Consider the following 17,500-nt stretch of genomic DNA (forward strand, 5'->3'; position numbering starts at 1 on the left):
TTTCAACGTCGAGCGATTTTTTTATACAGGTATTAGGTAACAACGATTATGTAACAAAACATCAAAAAATGAGTCATTTATGCAGTCGCTTCAACTCTTATGTAATCAGTGGCTCGTGTAAGCTGACCCTTTAATATAGAAAGGAACAAAAAAAAAATCAAAAACAAACTCGAAGGACGAAGCCACTTAGTTGTTTACAAACTGTTGTGTACTTAATTTCTTCTTCGTTCGTTTAATTTAATTTTTTACTTCTTGTATACGTATTGAACTTTTCTATGTTGCAATTTATTGTCTTTATGGTTGCCTTCTGCTAGTTGGGGTTCTTAATCATGTTTCTGTTAATACTGTTCTCACGTTATCCGCCCAGTCTACTGTAGCTCTGCTATGAGCTATCTAAACAAAATGTTGGACCCAAATATCGTTAATCGACGTACTTGTTATGAAACCTTAAACCTTCAAAAGCGAGAACAATGTTGTACTGTGACAGTGCACAATCTTTTGTTTTCGCTTCGTACGGGTTCGCAATTTTTTTAGTTGCGCATAATTTAATTGCAGGATTTGATTGTTTATCTCGTCAAAAAAAGGTGTGTTTTGTGCACCGTCAAGGCCAAAAATACAAAAACGTGCAATAGATTCATAACCACATCCGTGCCTGAACTATGACCCAATACAGATTGATCCTGATCGAAATAATTTCGATGCAAAGCCAGCGAGATTTAAAACCGGGAACATGATGCATTCAAACCCAGAGCTCCCTAACCATAACCCTAACCCTAATCCCACCTTCATCCTCCCAGATTTAACGAAGGAGAACAAATATGTTTGGCCGGAAGTACTCCAATAGCGGCAATCTTGAGCCACTGATCGACCATGCATTTCGGTATTCAATTTCGAGACATCCAATATTGTTTGTCGGCGTTGTGCCGTATGTGGTGAAAATAATTAGAACTTTCCTCCTGATACCGCTTGAAAATAAAATCGTAATCAAGCCATGTATGGCGCGGTCAGGGCTCCTAGCACACTAAGATCTTTGAATTTCTGTGACAACCAAATAAACATGATTTTCAACAACTTAAAGCCACACACAGCTTCTTTTACAAAGCAATAACTCAATTGAAGTTTTGTGTCTTTTATTCTTATGAATATATTTAAGAAGCCTGGACAGGTAAATGTTGTTTATATCAGGTCTCCAATACAGACACATACATCTCAAGTTAAAAAAAATTCCATTCAAGTCGCTAGGGTCGCTTTTATTCGCGTTCAAGGGACATTTTCTACTTCAGCACCGGCAGATTCTCTTCATTGACAATTATGTTGCACAAAGTGTTTTGCACTTCACTACCACATATCTTATTATTGGCGTAAACAACACAGAACAGCATCACTCATGATCTAGAATTCCTCAGTGATACCAAGACGAACAGTCACTTTGTCTTGTACCCATTTCGTAAATACTCCTTTTCTTTGGCCATCTCAGTTGCATCAGAAGTAACACACAAACCGCTCTTTAAATAGTGTGTTATTTCTTGTACCCATTTTTAACCCTTTTGGAGACGGGACATTTATTTTCAGCAAAACCAAGGACATGCAGAAACCACCAAATTTTTCAAGGGTAAAATAATATTTGTTGCATTTCGTCATTTACCACAACACGCTAAAATATGCTCTTAATAAAATTTAGTCAGCTTCGCGGACATTCTTAATACCTCATCGGCTTAAAATTTTGCCATTTTCCTGCTCAAAATTCTCATTACTAAAATTCCTGTTCCTGTTTTAAAAAATGTTCAGACCACACTGAAAATTATTCAACTTAGTATTGTCGTTATAATTATATCCGGCGCTACATCAACTTTGCTAAATAGGAGGCAACTGGCGACAAAATTAACAGTCACAAGAGATTGTGGGTGTCACAAGGAGAGGTACCTGTGAAAAACCAATTCACACCTTGGTATCACATTGTTGTTAAGCGACGGACCCACCAAGAATAAGCAACTTCAAAACTCGCAAGCAATCTGAATGACTTTCCATAGTTTATTCAAACCTTTGATGTCATTTGTCATTTCATAGATGTAATCATTGTTATAAAAACAGCGATATATGGAAGCAAAGTACAGCTTCTATTTTATCAGTAATCAATCAATATTAAATACCGCACAATGCCGGTATTGCAATGAACTTCCCATTTTGAAAATAATGTTACATGTAATTTCATCTACATTCCGTTTTTATAGAACCCTATAAATTACACTTTTCAAAGCCGTGAAATTCAAGCCAAACGTAATACAGATATTGCGATCTAATCGACCATACTTTTTGGGATAAATCTTTTTAGAAAACAATCACTACATGAATTATTAAGAAACAAACGCATCCTCACAGCAGGTCGACTTTTCACCATTATTTGAAAAAACAAGCATAGGAAATAAGTAATTATCTCAGTTTGTTTAACTAAAATCATTGCCACAGTAAAGCAAACTTAAGTTAATATTACTGTAAAATTGCATTGTTTGCAAGAATCTAACAAAAATTAATCAAGAACGAAAAATACTTGAAGATGCCGTCGTAATAACTTAGTATTAAAAAAAGACTTAATTCTTATGTGTGGCAATGTTTCACCAAGTTGTTGAAGCCGAGGGAAAGACAATTTTCCACTTGTTTTGCAATCAAACGCTGCAGCGATCGATTTCAGAGGAGTATTAGTTCACCACGTCGAGTCTGTTGCATTTTACATCTACGCTTTGAGGCGACACCAGGTAACGGGTATATTTTAACACCTTCCCCCTTTTTAAAACAACCAGGAATGGTCACTACACTACCCAACATGTCAGAGGAATCCGACGTGTGTCTAATGAATTCATAGACACTCCATGCAACAAAATTCGAACTTTGCCGGCTGGTTTGAGTGTCAAGTCTTCTAACGCTGTGGAAATAATATGGGACACCGTGAATTGACATCAAATCAAATCTTGATTTTTGAGGAGAGAGGAAAACCGGAGTACCCGGAGAAAACCTTTTGGAGAAGAGTAAAGAATCAACAACTCAATCCACATAGGACGTTAAGTCAGGGAATCGAACTTGGGGAAAATTGCTGGGAGGCAACAGCCACCATAATGATTCCTTCGCCAACCAACTCTGTGTTTATTCTTAATAGAATAATGTCTTTAACGGCGTGTTTTAATGCAATGTTTGCACTTGCAAAGGAAGCATCACATTGCTACAAGCTCAAACAATGTTTTAAACACGTCATAGACAATTCTAACAATAAAGGTTAAACACATTTCGGACTCCTCTTTTGTACTACAAATGTCCTTATTAAACACAAGCGCGGCGACGAGGTTTATAGAAACCATGAGGTCTTATACTCAAACTTAAAACATGTTTTTGCTCGGGGCTTTGTACGCTCGAACAAACCTAATTATAAAGGGCGTCAGTTTGGTTTGCTTTATTACATTTAATATCAGTTGCATGGTGGATACATATAAAAGAAGACACAAGTTAAACAAACTATTTACAACTCGTATGAAGTGAACAAAGTGCAGCTGTAGGTCTGCGTCTAGCCTGTCAATAATTTTTGACTAAACATACATCAGCATTTTTCCGCCAAAAAGGAGATGATGCTGTATATAGTTAAGATACGCCACGACTTTAAAATTTAAAATATCTCTGCTATATTCAGTATACATCGTCGGCTGTTTAACAATACCATATTACAACGATTTGTTTTAGCTTAATTAAGACGTAGAGAATGTTTTTCAGTACAACTCACATGAACCGTAGAGACGAGCCTGTGGATGAAAACCCCACAAGTTCGGATCTACGGGAGCACGTGGACTGCCGATAGATTGTTCAAAAAATGCCCCGTTTGCTTGCCAAAGGCAAGAGATTTGTCCACAAATAAACGGGCAACCTACTGAGTGAAAACATGGCTCATTTTCCTGTAAAAAATAACAGTTTAGAATTAATATAAAACAGGTTATCACCCAAGCACTTATGTAACTGAAAGCCGGCTGGCTGATGGTGCATGGTAGTAATTATCTGGAGATTCTGTAATTATAGTAAGTCTAGGAAAAAAAACATTTGACTTGATTTGCGTTAATTGTTGACTTCAGTTTATGGTGTCCCCAATTAGTGCTCCAGCGCTAGAACGACTAGACACTTAAATAAAGTTAATTTCCTTTCCTCTAACAGAGTAATTTACGACTACGAAGTAAGAAGCACTTAGTACAGTAAGTCTTTCGACAGTTTGATTAGGAGGTACGTAATTGCACAATGGTCAAAACTGTTGGTCGATTTGCAATTATCTTCTCTCTCTCTCTCTCTCTCTCTCTCTCTCTCTCTCTCTCTCTCTCTCTCTCTCTCTCTCTCTCTCTCTCTCTCTCTCTCTCTCTCTCTCTCTCTCTCTCTCTTAACTTGAACGTTTTTATTCCACCACTCTAAATATATGTGAATTCTTCTCTTGAATTTGCTCACATGGTGTGAGCTAAATGAGGAAGATTGGTCGACTTACTTCCAATTGACAGTGTAAAGATGAAGCGAATTTGCGTCGTTCCGCTTTTTATGACCGGTTAATCCAAGATGTTGGAGCTAAAGGAAGAGTATTGACAACGCACAAAGCCTCCATTCGCTGCCAGCGAATATTTGTCGATCAAAGTTCATCCTTTTTTGACGTTTAATTATGGTGGTGTCGCTGGATTGAATAAGTGACCTAACGTGGGGCGAGGCTTCAACCCACTGGAAATGAAAGTAATCAGTTTTTACGGTGGCAATCAAAGCCTACAAGTTTCGGGAGCATTCCAACAGACAAAACAACGATTGGAAACCGAACTGGAAGGATGAAAGTAGATGACTTTGCACAGAGCGCAGTGAAATTGAATTAGGAACAGATTCAGTTAGTAATCGGTGAGGGATATTCAATGTGCCATGCTGCCTCGACTCCATTGAAAAGCACGCGAGATCTTCGATTAGCAAAAATAAAAAGAATTCGTTCTTGATCGGGATCTTGATTCCTTCAAACTTTGAAAGGCGAAGATTTATGCGAATGGCACTGAAAAAACCAGTTGGAAACCAATTACTGTAGCTTGTGTTTGTTTGAACGCGGGGAATCATGTATAAACACCTCATTTTCGCAATTTGTACTTAAATATTTATTGCAGCACGTATTTGAAGTCTTCTATCACTGCAGTTGTTTCGTGCATATAACGACTAAGTTATGCTTCATATCTTAAGACGACACTTCTCGTGATGATCTTCAATGAATTTTCGGTGCTTGTTGTACGTTTTACACTTTGGAAATATTTCCAAAGTTGTAGCAGTTTTCGAAAAAAGTCGAAATAACATCCTTAGAAAAGAATAGCTCCACGTAAATACCGAGCAGATGCTAAAACCGAAAATCGCGAAGTTGCTTGCCCACATCAATATATTTTTTAGCGAGATTCAGTCCAATTTTGTAGCCTGTAGGAAAAGGCTGGTGATGTCCCTATTTCAATGTAAAATACCTATTCTTTCAGCGATAATAAACAGCTGTATAATTTAGACATTGAAAAAAGAAACGACTTCGCGAAAAGAACACTTATTCAACAGCTTTCAACATGGTTTGTACGATCGAAAATCAAATTTCATGCAACTTAATTCCGTCTGCAAAGCCTCGAAATAATGTGCCTCAAGAATAGTGCCTCTTCTGGCAAGTGAGTTACTGAAAGAAGGCCGAAAAACAAGTGTACTTCAACAAAGGAGGCTTCAAGGCACATTAATTATGATAAAATGTCGATACAACTTCTTAACGCTTCAAATGAACTTCCGAAAGCCCTATTGTACGATTTACAAACCGGCGCGACAATAATGTACTCGTTGAAAACTTGGTTCATGGAAGAAAATAAACCTAGCCGAGCGGAAACAAAAGCTTCAAAACTTAATTCAGGGAGAGAAAAATCGTTTGAGATTGAAAAAATCTACCTGTAGTCCAAGCTTCTTCCTTTACCCGTCTTCAAAAGCCCGAAAAGCTTAACCGAAATGAAAATCCTTCATGCCTTATTTGGCAAAGATATTAAAATATTATGGTATGGAAATTGGGCGTCGCTCGATGTGTGGTTTAGAATCTTGCCCCTTTTTAACACTTCCTAATTTAGGTGCCAAAAAGGAACGTTTGGGAGAAAATAACGTTAACTTTCGACTGTTGTGGTTGCGAAGGATGGGTGAAGCTTTGAACCGATGAGATTGGAAAAATAACAAAGTTTTGAAAAGCTTTCGTCTTGAGCCAAATCTACATGATCGCCCCGGAATGCCAATAAGAACTCAGGAGAGTAGAACGGGAGTTTTTTCTACAGTTAAATAAAAACAGCTCTTTACTTCCTTTTCCCTATCTGAGGTAATGTTGTTTTGTTCTTTAAAGAGTTAACGCGGCTTCCCCATCCGGCCATTTGGTTACTCAATGACTAATCTCGATTGCAAGCCTGGAGTTGGAAATATCCATTTCAACAGACAAGTTGCAGTATAAATTTAACAGCTAGTTAGAAATTGATAGTTAAGTTCAAGTTAAGAGCATATTTTGTCTATGTTTCTTCTAAAACTCCACAGAGATTGCTGTGGACCCGGCCACTGGACAACTAAGGAATATGTCACAATGAACTCGACTGTGCTGTATTGTTGGCTTTGCCCATGTGACGAAGGAAATGCGAAAGACATCGTATCTTTAAATACCGTTGGCAAATAATTTGTTTCAAAAGTTCGTAAAATAGCAAAATCATACCAAGTCCGTGCTAAGTATAACGTTTGAGACTGTTAAACTTTATCCTAAAGTGAGGTGAGTTGTTATAAAGATTGCTGCATAGAAGAAAAATATCCTCGCTCTCTGCACACCTCGAGCTCCATGACCAAATTATTTATGCTTCAAAAACAGAAAGCTTCGCAAGAGTTAAGTTGTGTATACAAACTTTTTGTAAAGTATATTTAGTCTACAACTCTTTGGAAAGTCCAAATTGGTCGCAACTAACGAAGGAAAACGCCACTAGCAATGACTTCGACATTGCCATGTTGTGGACTTTGCTTGGCCCATGACTAAAAGCCTACGACGTTTAAAGACAATTGTCTACTTTCTTTGAAAAAAAAATGTACAAGAGCAAAATTCTGATACGTCTTTGGGAAGCAAGGATTTGAGACTGTTAAAATTAATTTCAAATTGAGTTGAGTATCTATAGAAGACTGCTGCAAAGCTAGAGGAACTAACTCTGTCTGCTCACCTAGACTACCGATGCTCGACATTTTCATGCATGCCCACACTACCTGGTAGCTTCCCTAGCTTTTCTTGGCGAATAAACGTACTTATCAAAGACATTTTGTCTCTGTTTCGTTGGAAATGTCATAGTGGTTGCCGTAGACATGGCTGGACCGTAGAAAGAACGTGCCATAATGGATGTGACCGTGTCATGCCATCGACTTTGCTCGATAGGACAAAGGGTGTACGAAACACAAGTTTGAAAGCTTGAACTATAAATAAATGAACTCAAAAGAAATAAAAAATGTCGTCCCTTAACAGCAAACCTCTTCTGCCGATCATGCCTGAAGAGCCATGTTAAGTGCAGATGTCTCATCTGCAAGTCCATTTTCAGCCTAAGTCTCTTTCCTTCGCTCACTGAACCTAGTTTTCGGTCGAAAATTCGATTGTTTCGTCGAACTATTTCTAAGCAAACCTTCCTTTTTTGTAGAATTTCAAACTTCACAGTTTAAATGAGCATAATAAAAAATCTTAGTGACCCAGTAAACAGCTCTTGAAAAATACAAATTGAACCGTACAGGTATAGCAAAATCCACAATCCACGAGGAAAGCCTGTTTGTAAGTATGTCTTGCACACTATGTTAAGAATACTACTGCAAATTTCACTATTCACTTCCTGTAAAGGGTTACAAAATCACAGCAACCTTGTAATGCAACCTAAAATGCAATATATGGTTTCAATTGAATTGCATAATGCCTACAATAATGGGTAATCTTCGTCAAAACCTCCTTTGAACGCTTTAAGGGAATAAGGACTACGTGTACAGATGGATAGCCATTGAAGAAGCCTGTTAAATATCAATAGGAAATGTTTAAAAACTTGTTGATATTATTTAATGGCAATAGCATAACTTCACTTCCCAAGTCAAGTTACAAACTAAATGCTGTTTTTGGTTTTTCAGCGAGTAAAATAATTGCTGAAGTCCCTTACTTAGTTTTTAGATGTATGTTGTATGGACTCCTAAACACATAGATTTGCCAGTTTAAAAGCTACCTTTTAAAATAAGTCAGACAGTCAAGTTTGATTCGTTAGATCGAAAGTTCAGAAACCACAACTGGCATAAAGATGTCTTCTTTTGGCCTGTTAACGTATGACTTATCTTTAAGAATTTGCCGATTCTCTTTTTTCTTTTTAGATTCCGAAAAGCAAAAAAAGTGATTTGGGAGTTTAGCCATGTAAAACAAAGCTATGGCATGACCTTACGACTTCAAATAAACATAAAATATACCAGCCATTAAAAAATAAGGCAAACTCTTTACCAAAATGAAAGATGTTCTGTTATTTTACAGCTAGTATGGCAGTACAAGTAGAAAATGAAAAAAATGACACTCTTTACTCCCATTTCAATGATGGGTAAAATACTCAACGATGTACAAACAAAGTTTCTCTTGTTTCTCGACGAGACATGGTCTTAAGCGTTTGCGCGAGTATTAGAAGTTTGTTTGTTCCCTGGAAAGCCTAAATTACAAATTAAACCAAAACTGAAAAGATAAAGCAAGCCAATTCTAGCATGAGACTTGGAAGAAGAAGAGAATTTCAAGTAATCAGGAAAAAATAGGGCCAAATTTGACACGTGCGAAGTCATTGAAATTCTTTGCCGTTGTGTTTTGTTGTAACCTGTAGGTTTAGACCTACAGTGGCAGACTGAATGATCCTTCAGTCAAACACATTACATAACTGCTCCAAGCGAAGAATTATTTTCACCTCTCTTTCAATTAAATGCTACATTCCCTGGCTCAAACTGAATTTGATAAGAGGCGACGAAGACAGCCTCCAGCCTTGGTTTTGTCACATCTCTCAAAATGGACATATTGTGGTTTACTTTGGGAGCCATTCATAAATTACACAACATTAAAATGTCCGGCCAAGAAAAACATTCAGAAGCCGGATAGACTGAATGCGATCGATGGAAAGTTATTTCTTCAGGCTTCTAATACACTGCTAAAGGCAAATTATTGTGTTCAATGGGTTTCGTAGATCGGAAGCAAGGGTTCACTTTCAACTCAGTTGATTTGAGAAAGCCTGGATTAAACAAAGAGCTTTAGTAGACAAAGAGCATGTTCGGAATCTATATAACATTTTCCGTTTTGTAGAGACTAGAAAATGAAAAAGATGCCAAAGTTACTGAAACTGAAATGTAGGAGGCCATTAACGGAATTGCTCGACTTTAGAGGAAATAATATACACTTTGATGCCCGGCCTCCTGAGGAACTAATCCGCTCGATACACTTTATGCCCTCCCTGATGCTTTCGGGAGTTTGGTATTAAAGAAAGTGATCGTTTACTTTGTTTGAGATAAAAAAAAGATCATTTTGTGACCCTAAGACGAGGCGAAGTCCGAGCGTACTCAAGCTCAAAGCACGTTCATCGTGTGCGGCTGAGGTAGCAGAATCTGCCTCTTGAACAATGGCAGACTCCTAAGCACGAGAGAACTTGAAAGTCGAAGTATACCACATTAAACATGCCTCTACAACGCCGCTTTGACCGTCTGTTAAGGTAAAAAAAACTCAGTGTGAACATGGTGAGGAAGTCGCTTTCGGTCATAAATGTCTCTATTTGCAAGAATATTTAATTTGCAACTTGTGGCTGGGGCTCACAGAGCTGAGATCAGACATGTTCCATCTCGTGTTTCCTTGGGAAAGGTTTTCGACGTTGTCTTTCTCCAGCAAAAGATTAGAAAATATTTTGTTCTTATATGAAAAAATAAAGGATCTTTTTTTCAAGGATGAAAACTCTCTAAACGTTTTCGACAAAGTGGAGAAAAGGAGCTAGCTCGAGTTAGGTGCAGTGACACGAGGGCACGATCATCTTATCAAACAGACTTATATTAAAGGAATTGTGTACTCTGGCTTTTCCATTTCTTCTATAGAAAGCCCATAAGCGAATGCTAGAACTTAACACTTTATATGATTACAAAAAAAGGTGCAGAATTCAGTTCTGCGCCTGGAAAAATTAATAACCTTTTAGGTTGCAAACTTTTCGAGGAATGAAGTATGTCTGCATGTGAAATATCAACGTGCACTGCATTAGTTATGGGGTAGTTTACCAACGTTTTCGTCTGGGGAAGCAAAATTTGTTCTAAGTCGGTGCTTTGGAGCTAAAGCAAAGTAAGTAGTGGTCCATGGGAAAATGTTTATCGATTGATTGTAACGAAATAAATTTTAACAATTACTGAACACAAGTTTTGTCTTGCAGTTACATCAATGTCGAATTCATTGAAATGCTTAAGGTCAGAATTTCCTTGCTGCTTATTATGTTTTTACTTTATCCAACCTTTGAATAAACGTTCAGTTTTAGAATAAGAAGACATTGAACCAACATGACATAAATAATAAATCTCCAGGTTTAGCGGTGTATGATTCGAAGAAAGACGTCAATGGGTAGAGTGTATTCCTCCAAGCATATTTGCCAAAATCTTGGCAAACTAATATGAACCTTTAACAGGCACATATATGTTATAACAAATGTGAAATTCTCTCAGTTTCTTACCCAAGAATATCAAGTATAACGCTTGTAGTTTATAACCCATGTTATTTTGCTTTTGGGAAATCAATGCATATTGTAAAATATTAGGGAAGTAAATTTGACTCCTCGTTGAATTCCCTCCAATTCATTTAGTTAATTCTGTGTGTGCTATGCCTTCAGATTTTCTAAGTACAGCCTTAAAATCGTTAAATGACTTTCCCTTTTTACGGTTCTGATCGACCGAAATGTTAAGCCAAGAAAAACCGGTTGATGTGATGTCTAATAAAGCCAGACACGATGCATACCGTCGAATGTAAAATTGTTGGGAAGTAAGTCGACTCCTCAATCAATCTTTTCCGCCAATTCGTTTAGTTAATGATGTGGGTGCTTAGCCTTCAGATTTTCTAAGCACAGCTATAATGTCGTTTAATGATTTTCCCCTTTTTACGGTACTGAATGATCGAAATGTAAAGGAAAGCAAAGCCGGTTTATGTGATGTCTTACAAAGCCAGACACGCTGTCAACCCATCTTGTAAGGCCTAAACAAAACGAGAATATTTAGGCTGCATACAGGCCAAAAGACGAACAAGATTTCCTTGAAACTCTGTTGCAACTTAGCTTAAGTTCTTATTCTCTAGATTTACAAGGACCGTGCCGAATTCACCGAGGATTAATCATTTAAGCTGCCCCAAAGTTAAAACGCCGAACACTTGGCCCGATCTAAACCCACATGCGATCTTCGATACTAAGGTCTCAATTCTTTTACAAGTTTTATCATTCGAAGTAACCTGGAGAGATATCTATCTAAAGAATTCCATTTTCACTTTTTCGCCAACAATTTTCGGACACATTGCGAGCTATCTTGTGATTTCGAACACGACAGTTTAATGGTGATCAGTGAATGCAAATGAATACCTCTCAAAGGATTTCTCGTTGCTTCAGAAAAAAAATTGTTACTAAACTTAAGATCCTTGTGAAGCATTTCTGTGAAATTAAAAACTAAAAATCAACGAGGTCACTTATATTTTAGGGGTCGGAACGGCAAAATACCTTAAATGTGTGAGTTTCGATGTTCCGAGGTTTCCAGTCCTAAAATAGAAGAACGGATATGCAACCGCTCTTTTTACTCTCGTTGAACCCCACCCCGCGTGGTAACTGGTTGAGTTCCCGGCTGTAAGGATTCACTCTAAACGAGATAATCTCCAATTAAATCGAACATTCCGATCACTTCGTTAAGGGAAGCAGTTGAAAGCATCAGCCTGGACGAAGATAGAAAACTAGCTACTTAGAAATGGAAGTTCAAAAATAGTTAACCTCTCAGTGGAAACAGCGAGACAATTGGGTCAGTGGAGTGAAGTTGTTTGTCTGACCTTGGTGATATTATAGTGGTCATTTTGAGACGGCTTAAAAAAGGAGAAGCATGTTGAAAATTGTGTCAGTTTCTAAATTCAACAGATTAGACTCAACTCCTACAGCTAGCATGCAATAAGACGTACTTGTAATTAAGTGAACTCCGTTTAAATTTAACGAGTGAAGCTAATAGTTGTGCCTTAGGATAAGAGTAAATCACTTATCTTTGAAGCTAGAGCACAACTCTTTGAATGATGTGAGGTCTCCTTGCATCAAGGCAACCTTTTTATCCTGAGTTATCTGAAAAAAGAGTAAAAAATGCTATTAAAAAAGTTTAGTTTCACCGTCGATTCGTAGCCAAACATTCCTGATGATGCTCAGTGCATTTTGTGTTTATGTGTGTGTGACTGTGTGTACACAAACAAAAAGCAACAGAAAAAGTAATGTCTTAAAACTGTGATGGTAATCTCAACTGTCTGGAAATCTAAAATCTTAAATTCCATAATCAATGTATTGTTGTATTTTATTGCGAAAAACGTTTACTGCTTCGCGTAAGGGTTTTCAGCTAGAGAATCTGAACAATCCTTAGCCTGGAAGTCAGTAGAATACTATCTATATTTTTAAAAATGTGAAATGCTACAAGAGCTTTTCTAAGATCAAACGTTTACATTTAAAACTAGATAAGCTGCCTTTTTGTTACCTCAAATGATCATAAAACATAGCCTGTTGATTTTTGTAACACCAATTCAGGATGATTGTGATAGCAACAGTCTAGTTAGTGCAATCATCATTAAGTGAAAAGTTGTCAGTCTACTCTTCCAGTATATGCTTCCCAACTAATGTCTATCTATTTATATTCTGCTTGTACACTTTCAGCTTTAAGAAGAGACAAAGTTCTGCTGTTTCAAAAGGAGCATAAGACTCCTTGGACTTGATTTTTGTACACTTTCCTTTAACAACAATTTGAGATGATTTTGGTCGAAGTCAGTAGATTAAAATTGATTGGTTTCTTTACTGTGTTGTAAAGTTAGTGGTTGCCTGTTGCAAGAATTGACGAAGACCTTTCGGTGCCAAGATTGATCACAAAACTGTGCTAACATAAAATCATTCAATGCTTAGTTGAAACCGGTTTAACAGAGTTGTATGCCCGATTTGTAAGGTTTCCGGGATAATGAACTCGCTCTGCAGTCCACCTGAACAATCGTAGCTGGAATTTGGTTAGTTGCTTCACTTTATGGTCTGTTATCCCTTAAGAATAAAAAAGAACTGTATTACCGTACACAGGAAAAACGAGAGATGTAGGATTGAGTTCCCGTGATATTTATGCAGGCTTAGCTACTGTGTGATAGCGTGAACTCTCAACGTGATGTTGTGTACAGTTTTTATGTGGTGTGAGAAGTTTGCATAAAACCTAGACAGTCCGAGACAAAACAGCAAATACCTCTCATGTCATCGAAAGATCGCAGAGAAAACTTAGAGCTGTAAGCTATTCAACAAACGAAATAAATGATGGAAAAAGACATACATTCTTATCTCGTGACGATCCAGTTGTTATTAGCAGGTAACTGAAAGTATTTTGTGGTTCAAAACTGAATGACCTCGTGTTTTCTCAGACGTGGATGTCGTCATATGCAAATACAAACCCGGCTTCCTCAGGCTTTTTGTACCTGATAAATTTGAAGTGCACAGACTTGAACAAAGCCTTTTAAACTTACCTAATCCTTCTAACGGCCAAGTCGATGTGGATGAAAAATAAACTTGTTTTGAAGGTAATATCGAGGATGGAGAGCACACTGAATTGGCGAGCCGTGAAATCATCCATTCACTGGCACGATTCACTGGTAGCGGTATTGTTTATCTGCAACACAGACAAAAATACTTTACTGCATCATTCTGAAAAGCAATTACGTAGAAAGGAAACACGCACCCCGTGATTTAACAGCAAATTTAAAAGAATAAATACGGTTCTTCCAATAGGGACCAGACATGGCGATTCGAGAGACATTGAATCAAAGAAAGCTCTAGTAACAGCTGTAGTAATGGGGCCTCAAATCAATGACAAAGTTTTACTAATCAAACTCGAAATCTTGGTTGAATATGCGACCTTTAGCTTTCATCCGTGCAAATTTTCTTTGGTGTTGTTCGAGGAAAATGACACTCTGGAACCACAATCGAGCAACAGACGCGAAATGTCCGAGATGATTCCATTCGTGACTTAGCTCGAATCCCACACTTTGAAAGAACAGGCAAATCCCAGCCAACCAAACGTTCTTCTTCTCTCAAAAACAACGATATCCTATTTTGTCTCAAGTTTTCTAAGACTGACGAAATCAGATTCTGTACACAATGGCTTTGTCTCCATCTCGCAGTTGATAAGAGAATACGAGCTAAGGGTTCTGTTTCGGCATTTCCCTACACTGAGATCATGGACGACCTATTGCGGATTGAAACAAAGATGTTTAACATCAGAAAGCCCTTAAACCAAACAATATTAAAAAGCACTAAGTTAACTCAATGTTTGCCGGCCACGTGTAATTCATTTTCCTAGTCATTTTCATGATTTGCACCGGCGAAGAACCTTAATTGGTAGGAACTATTTTTTTTCCTCTTTGCGCACGTGCAGTCAGGAGGCGCACGCTTTCCGCGTACGAAATGTTCATTATAGTAATTATAAAATCACGCAAAATCGCACAGAACCAATCCAAGCCTGGGTTAACAAAACTTTTTTCCAGTCAACATACAAAAGCTTTCCCGAGTAAGTATTTTCTTGATATGACATGGAAATTCGAGACTGTCGTTAATTACGTCTGGAAATACACTTATCAGCGAAGTTACTTTGTTCCAAACTTAAGAGCTCGAAGATTTAAAAAAGAGAGTGAGAATTACATTTGCTACCTTAATTAATCCATCGCCCACGTTCGCCGCTGTTTATGTTTGATGGTTTGTTACGTTGCGGCGCCGAGTTGACCCCTCAAAAAATCCTCACCAAAGCTGAGTGTAAAGAGTCCGTTGCAAAATGATGACACTGTCTGGGGACAGTTCAAATTATGCAAATTTTTCTTCGTTCATTATTCAAATATTTTTCCTCTAGTTACGTTTCATTTACCAACCTTCCGCGTCCTGCAAACAAATCATTTGTTTGGTATGAGCTGAGCTTGACCGCATCCGAAGTAAGGTGATCATTGGGTCTGGTGTTACAGACTTCCTCTCATCCAGGCGTAAGAAATCCGATCGTTTTTCGCCTTCACTATAGTTCTTATTGACTGCTATCACACTAGACGTCACGGCGAATTTCAAGTGTTGGACTAAACAAAACCAATAAATAAAAAACAAAGCCAGTTTCTTTCCCAAATGCAAGCGTATCGAGTTGCTAGGGGGACGCATTTGTAACCCCAGATACTATAATTCATTAAAAGGGATTGCGTAGATGTTAGAGACCAGTTGAGACGCTCCGCTGCAGGCATCTACGATCGTGACAAAAGAAAAACAAAAGATTTCCGGTCGAAGATCTGCCTGGTACATAAAGAACGCCGTTACCTCCGAAATAACGTTTTCCACCGTCAAAGAATCCTTTCATTTGGAAGATGTCATCACATTGAAGATCGCAGACTGAAGAAGACGTATTGTCTCGATAGGACGATTCCAACAAAGATAAGCCTTTCTCTTTTGTCGCTAATATGGTTCTTGTATTTATGATAACAATAGTCTGACTTTATTTGCGTTGACGTGACTTCTGAATGACCAGCCCACTTGAAAAAGCGACAGAATAAAGTCACGCTATTAATTAACATTCCATCACGACAGGGTTGGGTGATTTTGGCGTTCGCTTAAAAAATGACGAACAAAACAAAAAGTGGTCGATAATTTCATTTTTGATAATTTTATAACATATTTTGCATAACTTTATATGGGTAGAAGTATAAACTCTGTAACCGTGGCTAACGCTAATTATAAGGCTAAGCCATGAATAGCTGTCGAGGTCAAACAGAACATTTTATTTTTAACAAGAATGAGAAAAAAAAGTGCTTTGGCTCGAGTGCACCGCAGTTGTGATACTTGACGCTGAGTATTTAGTATCCAATTTTCGGGTATGCGGATGTTGTTGTTGTTGGCCATTGTTTATTCTGTTTTTTTTCTCCGCTAAGAGGATTATTTCGTTAAGCAACACTTATGCTTAGGTTTCTTTTTTTATTTTTGGGCAAAGTTAGAAATTTGCAGTGCCTTTGTAATTACATCTGCAAATGGTTAAACATCCAAGTCTTCTCCGATAACGGGATAATGAGCAGTAGGGCCTTTCTCAATATTGGAATTCCCGGTGTTGTGGTCTTTCTCTGCCAGTATGTGGTCGACTTGGCTGGATTAGCTTGAAGGGCTTCTGGCTGCTGGCTTTCTGGGCAAATAAAACCGAAAAACAAAATACGTACAGCCAGACACCAGGCTATTTGCCGAGTGCTATAACCTTCACTAAATTTAAGTACTGCGGACCTCTCACTAAGTCACTAAGTCAAATGGAGAAGAGATCAGTCAGCGCGGTATATCTTTGAACAATTAGTTAACATCTGGCTTTCATCCTTTTCACTTCCTCAAACCAAGACCTTAATTCTGTGTAACCGTGACTAATTTAACTCTGCCCTCGGTCTTAAATCAAACTTTTCAAAACATTGGAGTTCTCCAACTGATCATAATTCAGACACAAGCTCCCGAGCAGTACTTCACCGTGGTTCCGTTTTAATTTATGCCGTTAAAAGCAGCCCTTTGACTTTTCGAATGAAACCTACTGTGAAGTAACGTTATCCCAAGGAGTTGTGTATTATAATGGTTAATTACAAGGTGTTCCCAAATTGCATCTGTGGATGAAAAGCCCTTTTGCAGCTAGTAATCACATTGTACAAAAAATCGCCATGCTGGAGAGCAAATTGCGCTCTGGGACATATTTAAATTAAGTTGCTTTGTTTTAGATGTCCCAGTGCGCAATTTGCTCTCCAATATGGCAGTTTTTGTACCATGTGATCGCCAGCTGCAAATGCCTGGTCCATAGTAATTCCCGGTGCCGTGTTGTTAATTATGTTGTACATGATGGTTCCAAGTTTTGACTCTGTGGATGACTTCCTCGAGTGAAAGGGGTCGAGAAAAAAACACTTTTAATGTGACATCAATCTCCAAAACAGAATTTAGCGACTTTAAACTATAAATATTGTTTGTCCTCTATTTTTGGATTCAAAGATTTGTTTAGGCAAGGGCTCATCACTTAATTAAGAGGAGCTTCTAGCTCCCATACTTGGCCTAGGAATCTACCTCCCCTTTCCCGAGTAGATGTATTTGTATAACGCCTCCCTTGTGGAAGATTCAGCACGCACACCCCTTGATGAGCTTCTGGTTTACGTGATTCAGAACGTATTTTTGAAAATCTTTAT

The 17,500-nt window shown here is 38.0% G+C and overlaps 2 long non-coding RNA genes across 3 annotated transcripts in view; one reads left to right on the forward strand and one right to left on the reverse strand.

The window, feature by feature from the left end:
- LOC138029624 (uncharacterized) overlaps positions 1-17,500 on the reverse strand; it is an 18,696-nt gene that overhangs the window by 667 nt on the left and 529 nt on the right. The window contains exons 1-5 of one of the 2 annotated variants that reach the window (XR_011127901.1): positions 15,624-17,500; positions 15,197-15,391; positions 14,982-15,115; positions 13,802-13,944; positions 11,787-12,386 (exon numbers count right to left, since the gene is read on the reverse strand). The exon at positions 15,624-17,500 is cut by the window's right edge and continues 529 nt beyond it. This is a non-coding gene — a long non-coding RNA (uncharacterized lncRNA). The remainder of the gene's footprint in view (positions 1-11,786; positions 12,387-13,801; positions 13,945-14,981; positions 15,116-15,196; positions 15,392-15,623) is intronic. The other variant, XR_011127902.1, reaches the window with a different exon arrangement.
- LOC138029625 (uncharacterized) lies at positions 11,942-13,604 on the forward strand. Its single transcript, XR_011127903.1, has 2 exons — positions 11,942-12,078; positions 12,963-13,604. It is a non-coding gene; the product is annotated as an uncharacterized lncRNA (long non-coding RNA).

Source organism: Montipora capricornis, chromosome 13 (genome assembly GCF_036669925.1).
Source record: "Montipora capricornis isolate CH-2021 chromosome 13, ASM3666992v2, whole genome shotgun sequence".
NCBI lineage: Eukaryota > Metazoa > Cnidaria > Anthozoa > Scleractinia > Acroporidae > Montipora > Montipora capricornis.